Raw genomic sequence first — 7,038 nt, 5'->3', positions numbered from 1 at the left:
CAGGGATTTGTTTTGTTCACTGCTGTATCTCCAAGGTTGAGAACAGTGTCTGTCCCATGGTAGGCATTCAGTAAATATTTCTTGAAGGGAGGAAGGAAATTAAAAGTCAGCAAAAGATCATGATGAAATCCTGCAGTCAGGCTGAGGATATGAGACTCAACGCGTGCCTTGAAGACAAAAATAACAGATAGTTTTGGGGGTGGTATCTTCCAGCTCTGGTCCAGGCAATTAAACCAAAGAGAGGGATGCAAAATTGTAGTTTGTAGGAGAACAAGGAAGGACTGAAAAGATAGGAAAGGTTGAATCAATGAGGGAACACCACAAATGCCAAGCCAAGGAGCTTCAGGGCATCTTTCAAAATCACAAAGCATGAAACATGATTCTAAACAAATCATAAAACTAATTTAAGAAATCAAAGCGTTTGGACTTCTCTGGTGGCACAGTGGTTAAGAATCCTCCTGCCAATGCAGGGGACACAGGTTCAATCCCTGGTCCGGGAAGATCCCACATGCCGTGGTGCAACTAAGCCTGTGCACCACAACTACTGAGCCTGTGCTCTAGGGCCCCTGAGCCACAACTACTGAAGCCCGTGTGCTTTAGACCCTGAGTGCCACAACTACTGAGCCCACGTGTGGCAACTACTGAAGCCCGCGCCCCTAGAGCCTGTGCTCTGCAACAAGAGAAGCCATTGCAATGAGCAGCCTGCACACAGCAATGAAGAGTAGCCCCTGCTCACCACAACTAGAGAAAGCCTGCGTGCAGCAGTGAAGACCCAACGCAGCCAAAAAAAAAAAAAGAAAAAAGAAATCAAAGTTCGATAAAAAGCCAAAGGATTTTATAGTGTTAATGTACTCTTGTTACACATCTCTCCTGTGTGTGATTACTTACTAATAATCATTGAAAGATTTTAAGCATTTAAAATCTAAAAGGTTATCCCATCTCAAGTAACATTTAAGATAAGTCCAGATAGAAGTTTGTGCTTTCAGGAATCCTGTAAGCAGCCAAAACACAATCTTTGTAAAAGGATTTTGTCTGATACCTATCAGAGCATAACACTGAATTAACAACAGACAAGGATTTGAGTAGAGGTGGGTATTTTCTGGAATACATGTGAAGGGGTCATTTATGTGTATCATGAGCTTCTTTTATTTAAAGTGCCAGAAATAAAACATTTTTTGAAGGGGAAAGAATCAGAGGCTGGCAACCAGGGCAAGAAGTTGCAAAGAGGTTTTTTTTTTAACATCTTGGCACATACTCTGGGGTAGGGCTTTTTTATTTTTTAATCTATGTATTTATCTTAAAATGCATTAAAATAGTTCGGTGTATTCTATCTCACCTCATTTCCATCTATCTTTCTTTATCTCCCTTATTCTGACCACTACCTACTAATATTTACTGAGTTTGTTGGTCCATGGCTGCTCAGCATATTTGTTGAAGATCTGAAAGCAATGATTTGATTCTTGCTCCATTAATAATATTTTAATGCCAGCTCCACGTTTTCCAAATGGGCTCAACTCTTGTCTTTATCTCTTGTTTAATGTTTGAGTAGTAACCCTATTGAATATTTTCTTATCAGAGCTCCTTTTGCTTTCAATGAAGCAAGTACAAATGCGTATTTCACTGTCTGTTTCACACCTTCTATAAAATACTGTTTTTGCTCAAAAAACAATAAATGTAAAAATGGTGAACAAAGCACTCAATGGAAGAGCATGCTCTTTAACGCGTATATATTACTACTTGCTGTAAAATAACTCAGAATCATGCTTTGAACTTATGTAGCTCCTTCCCTCTGACACACTTAAAGGTTTGAAGGAAGGCTAAGCTGTCTTTTCTCTGTCTACTGCAGTTTAATTCGGGGAGACAAAATGGCATCATCAGGAAAGCAAGAGAATTGTTAGGGAAAGAATCAATGTTTGTCTCTTGAAATTGTACTCCTACAAGTCTTACTATGTGAACAGAATATGGTGAAGATAATACCTAGGGAAAGAAGGTATGGTATTGCAAGTTCTATGAAAATCTCACTGGATCTCCTACAAGGACATTTTTGGGATTATTTAATGATCCTCTGGGCAGACTGCTTCACTTTCACTTAATGTGAAAGGAAGAAAAATATAAAGCCATTCATTTTACTGCAAGATGACCTAAATATATCATTGTGAAGGAATGGGTTGTCTTCTTGAAGAAGACAAAAGGAAACACATCTATGAAATCTAAGGACAGCCTTCATGGTTGTTCAGTGGACCTGCAAATTCACCTACCTGAGGATTATTCTAAGCAGTACAGCAGATCAATAAACTGAATGTTGTCAGATGAAAAGTCTTCTGTGTGCACGATTAATTATTTTAACTAGGCAGTTAACATCTTTTCATTATCACATAAATGTACTATATTGAAAATTTGACAGTATGGTATTGAGTGGGAAGGCCTTCTTAAGTATAAAATTGGCATTAAAAAAAGCTGTCATATATTTGCAAATATGCAGGTGGAAAGCCTTCAGAGAACTTAAATTGCCCTAATTAAAATTAAAGATTTCAGCTCCAGTGTGTACCTGGGAATGCCATTATTAATGACTGCAATTGGTCTCTTCTGTTGATGTAGTCAGCATTTCTTATATTTTATGAGCCTGCTCTACTGTTCTACCGAAAAAGGCTATCCTTTTTGGCCACTGTGGCAGCAATCCTTGACTACATTGTGCAGATTCCCTTGTAGACCATGTGACTGAGTTCAATGGACTGTGAAGTTATACCTCCATCATGCTTTCTCTTTTCCCTATGTCCCCACCAGATGGGTATAACAATGGTGAAGCACAAGAAAATTCCCAGCCACAAGATGGAAGAGTCCAAATCCCTAAATCACCCCATGGAGGAAAGCCATCCTCAACCAGGAACCCTTCATTGAACAGCTATATCAACAAAAAATAAATTTTTATTATGTTAAGCCATTACAATTTTAGGTTTTATTTATTATAGCAGCTAGTTATTTCAATATAGTTACCTAAGATAAGTAATATTCCACCTTACTAGAAGAAACACATACACATATACACACACATTATATACACACAAACACAAAATATATACAAATACACATAAACAATTTTCATTTCTTTTTTATATTGCTAATGGGAATATAAAATTCCACAACCCTTCTGGAATACAATTTGATGGCATTTATCAAAACCCTTAATTATGTACTACCTATTCATGTTTAATTATGTGATTACCTTGACCTATTTCAAGTAATTTATACTGAGTAAATAGTGTGCAAAGATTTAGCTCCAATGATATTGTGTGGTATTTTTTTATATTAGCAAAATATTGTAGGCCACAAAAATATCCATGCTAATGAATGATTTAAATAAATTGTGGTACTTTAGACAATGGAATATTTTAGACAATTAAAATAATATTATAGAAAATTACCTAGAGATTATCATACTAAGTGAAGTAACTCAGACAAATACCATATGATATCACTTATATGTGGAATCTAAAAATATGATACAAATGAACTTATTCACAAAACAGAAACAGACTCACAAACTTAGAAAACAAACTCATGATTACCAAAGGGGAACGGTGGGGGGGAGGGATAAATTAGGAGTTTGGGATTAATAGATACACACGACTATATATAAAACAGATAATCAACAAGGACCTACTGCATAGCACAGGGAACTCTACTCAATATTCTGTAGTAAGCTATGTGGGAAAAGAATCTGAAAAAGGAGGGATATATGTATAACTGAATCACTTTGCTGTACACCTGAAACTGACACAACATTGTAAATCAACTATACCCCAATATAAAATAAAGATTAAATTGAATGAAAAAAAAATGACATAGGATAGTGGTAATAGTACACTGCTAAGTGAAAACAGCAAGTGATAATATAAAGTATATAGCTTGGTTCTAATTATTTTTTTTAATGTGTATCTTTGTGTGTGTATAGATCCAAAAAAATCCCCCCAAAACTGAAAAGCAATACAGCAAAATATAACCAGTATTTATATCTAGGTAGTGGGACTAAATGTGATATTATTGTTTTTTAATTTATAATAGTTTTATTGAGATATATGTCAGAAACCTACAGTTCACCCTTTGTAAGTGTATGATCAGTACACCCTTTGTAAGTGTGTAATCAGTAGCTCTTAGTATATTCACAAAGTTTTACGTCAGTTAATGTTATATAATTCCAGAATATTGTCATCAACACTCCCCACCTCTGCAAGGCCCCATTGTCATTAGCAGTCACTATTTATCCTCCCAAACTGCAGTCCCTGACAACCACTATTCTACTTTTTTCTCTGTGGTTCTGACTACTCTAGATATTTTATATAAATAGAACCATACAACATGTAGCCTTTTGTGCTTGGATTCATTCATTTAGCATAATGCTTTCAAGGTTCGTCCATTCTGTAGCATGTATAAGAACTTTGTTCTTTTTATGGCCAAGTAATATTTCATTGTATGGACATACCACATTTGTTTATTCATTTATCAGTTGATGGACATTTCTGTTACTTCCATTTGGGACTATCATGAATAATATTAAGATCATTCTTGTACAAGTTTTCTCTTGGGTATATATTTAGGAGTAGAATTTGTGGGTCATATGGTAAATCTACATTTAACATTTTAAGGAAATACTGAATTTTTCCAAAGCAGCTGCACCATTTTACGTACCCTTTGCAGTGTGTGAAGGTTCCAATTATTCACTGACTCATCAATACTTATTATTATCTGACTTTTATTACAGCCACCAAAGTGGGTACAAAGTGGTAAATCATTGGTTTTTTTTACATTAAAAATTTTTTTTATTGGAGTATAGTTGCTTTACAATATTGTGTTAGTTTCTACTGTACAGCAAAGTGAATCAGCTATAAGTATACATATATCCCCTCTTTTTTGGATTTCCTTCCCATTTAGGTCACCACAGAGCACTGAGTAGAGTTCCCCGTGCTGTACAGTAGGTTCTCATTATTATCTATTTTATACATAGTATCAATAGTGTATATATGTCAATCCCAATCTGCCAATTCATCCCACCCCTCTCTTTCTCCTTTGGTATCCATACGTTTGTTCTCTATGTCTGTGTCTCTATTTCTGCCTTGTAGATAAGATCGTCTATACCAATTTTTTCAGATTCCACATATACGCATTAATATACCATATTTGTTTTTCTCCTTATCACTTACTTCACTCTGTATGACAGTCTCTAGGTCCATCCACATCTATACATAAATGTGATTTTAAAATGTTGTTTTTATTTCTGTATTTCCTAAAGTTTTTTCAATGCATACACATATTTTTGTCATAAATTGTGTATAAACACACATATATACACATATTGTGTGTGTGTGTGTATACATATGTTACAAATATTTATAAAATTGGAGGGAAGGAGGCATGGTAATCTTATTGGTAAGCCTATTCTTGCAGAATAGGCTTTCTCCCAGAATAGAAAATGAGGATGGCAGGTTTCTGGTGGTGGTAGAGAAATGTAGGGAAGAAGTGGCTTATTGAGGAAATGACGATGAGGAAGGGTACACCAGATAGAAACCATTCGATATTAAGTTGATTCTGAAGGGAACTGCAGAGGGCACTAAATGAATACTGAGTATTTTATATTACAATTTTTTTAAATTAACGAATCCCCATGGCACTCACGCAGTGATTCTGGCCTAACATCCACACATGCTATTCCCATCCTGATCCCTGTTTTACAACACTGCAAAACCCATGCCTGTCCAAGAGACAATTTGTCATCATGGCAAATGTACACTTTGTGTTTTTAGCATCCCTCTACTTCCTGCTTCTTTGACATTCTATTCTCTATATTTTCTCCTGTTTTATAACAATATTTAACCACCAAAAGTCCAAAATTGTCCTGACATTTAAGATTTGAACACTTCTAAGCCTAGCTTCTTTTATTTTATTTTATTATTATTTTTTTGTGGTACGCGGGCCTCTCCCTGTTGTGGCCTCTCCCGTTGCAGAGCACAGGCTCCGGACATGCAGGTCAGCCAGCGGCCATGGCTCACGGGCCCAGCCGCTCCGCGGCATGTGGGATCTTCCCGGACCGGGGCACAAACCCGTGTCCCCTGCATCGGCAGGCGGACTCTCAACCACTGCGCCACCAGGGAAGCCCTATTTTATTTTTTAATATTTATTGATTTATTTATTTGGCTGTGCCGGGAGGCACACAGGATCTTGAGTTGCAGTATGCGGGCTCTTAGTTGTAGCATGCGGGATCTAGTTCCTTGAGCAGGGATTGAACCTGGGCCCCCTGCACTGGGAGCCTGGAGTCTTAACCACTGGACCACCAGGGAAGTCCCAAGCCTAGCTTCTTTCAAATTGGACAAGTGATCTTGAGAAAGTTACTGCACATCTTGGGACTTGTCCTTTCCCTTCTTCAGTGAAATAACTGGACCGTGGTCCTCTTCTACTCCAACATACTGAGATTCTGTGGTAATGAATTACCATAAGAGACTGATCTTGAAATTCACTCAAGGATCTTCTACCTGTGCTTCTGTTTCCTGGCCTAAAAAATACCTGGTTCTCAGACGAGGACCCTGAGAGAGTCGTATCTGAGTCTAGAGATTTTTTTCTTGTTCTTTCTTTTTCTCTTCCTTCCTTCCTCCCTCTTTCGTTATCTTCCTTCCTTTTTCCTTTCTTTTTTTCTTTCTTCCTTTGTATAGCTATTAATATTGTTTATTTATTAATAATATTTCTAGTTTAATTCACCTCTGGTCTTCCTGACTCTTTATTAGTGAGAAAAATGACAACTATCCAAATCTATCGATTACACTCCCATAATCAAAGTCCTTCAGGAGGATCTGTCAAGAGCAAACCTGGGAAAGAGGAGTTTCCTTCTTGGTAAACTTCAGGAAAGTGAATCATTCAGGATGCCTGGTTTGTAATACACAAATGTGGGCAGGGACCCATGTGGACAGCCACTCATGTTTTCATTGAAGGGGGCTTGGTTAACATGCCTTTGAGTCAACCATGGAGTCCCCCCCACCCACATCTGCCATT

This window comes from Hyperoodon ampullatus (genome assembly GCF_949752795.1).
Source record: "Hyperoodon ampullatus genome assembly, chromosome: 8".
Taxonomy (NCBI): Eukaryota; Metazoa; Chordata; class Mammalia; order Artiodactyla; family Ziphiidae; genus Hyperoodon; species Hyperoodon ampullatus.
This window is presented reverse-complemented; position numbering follows the sequence as displayed.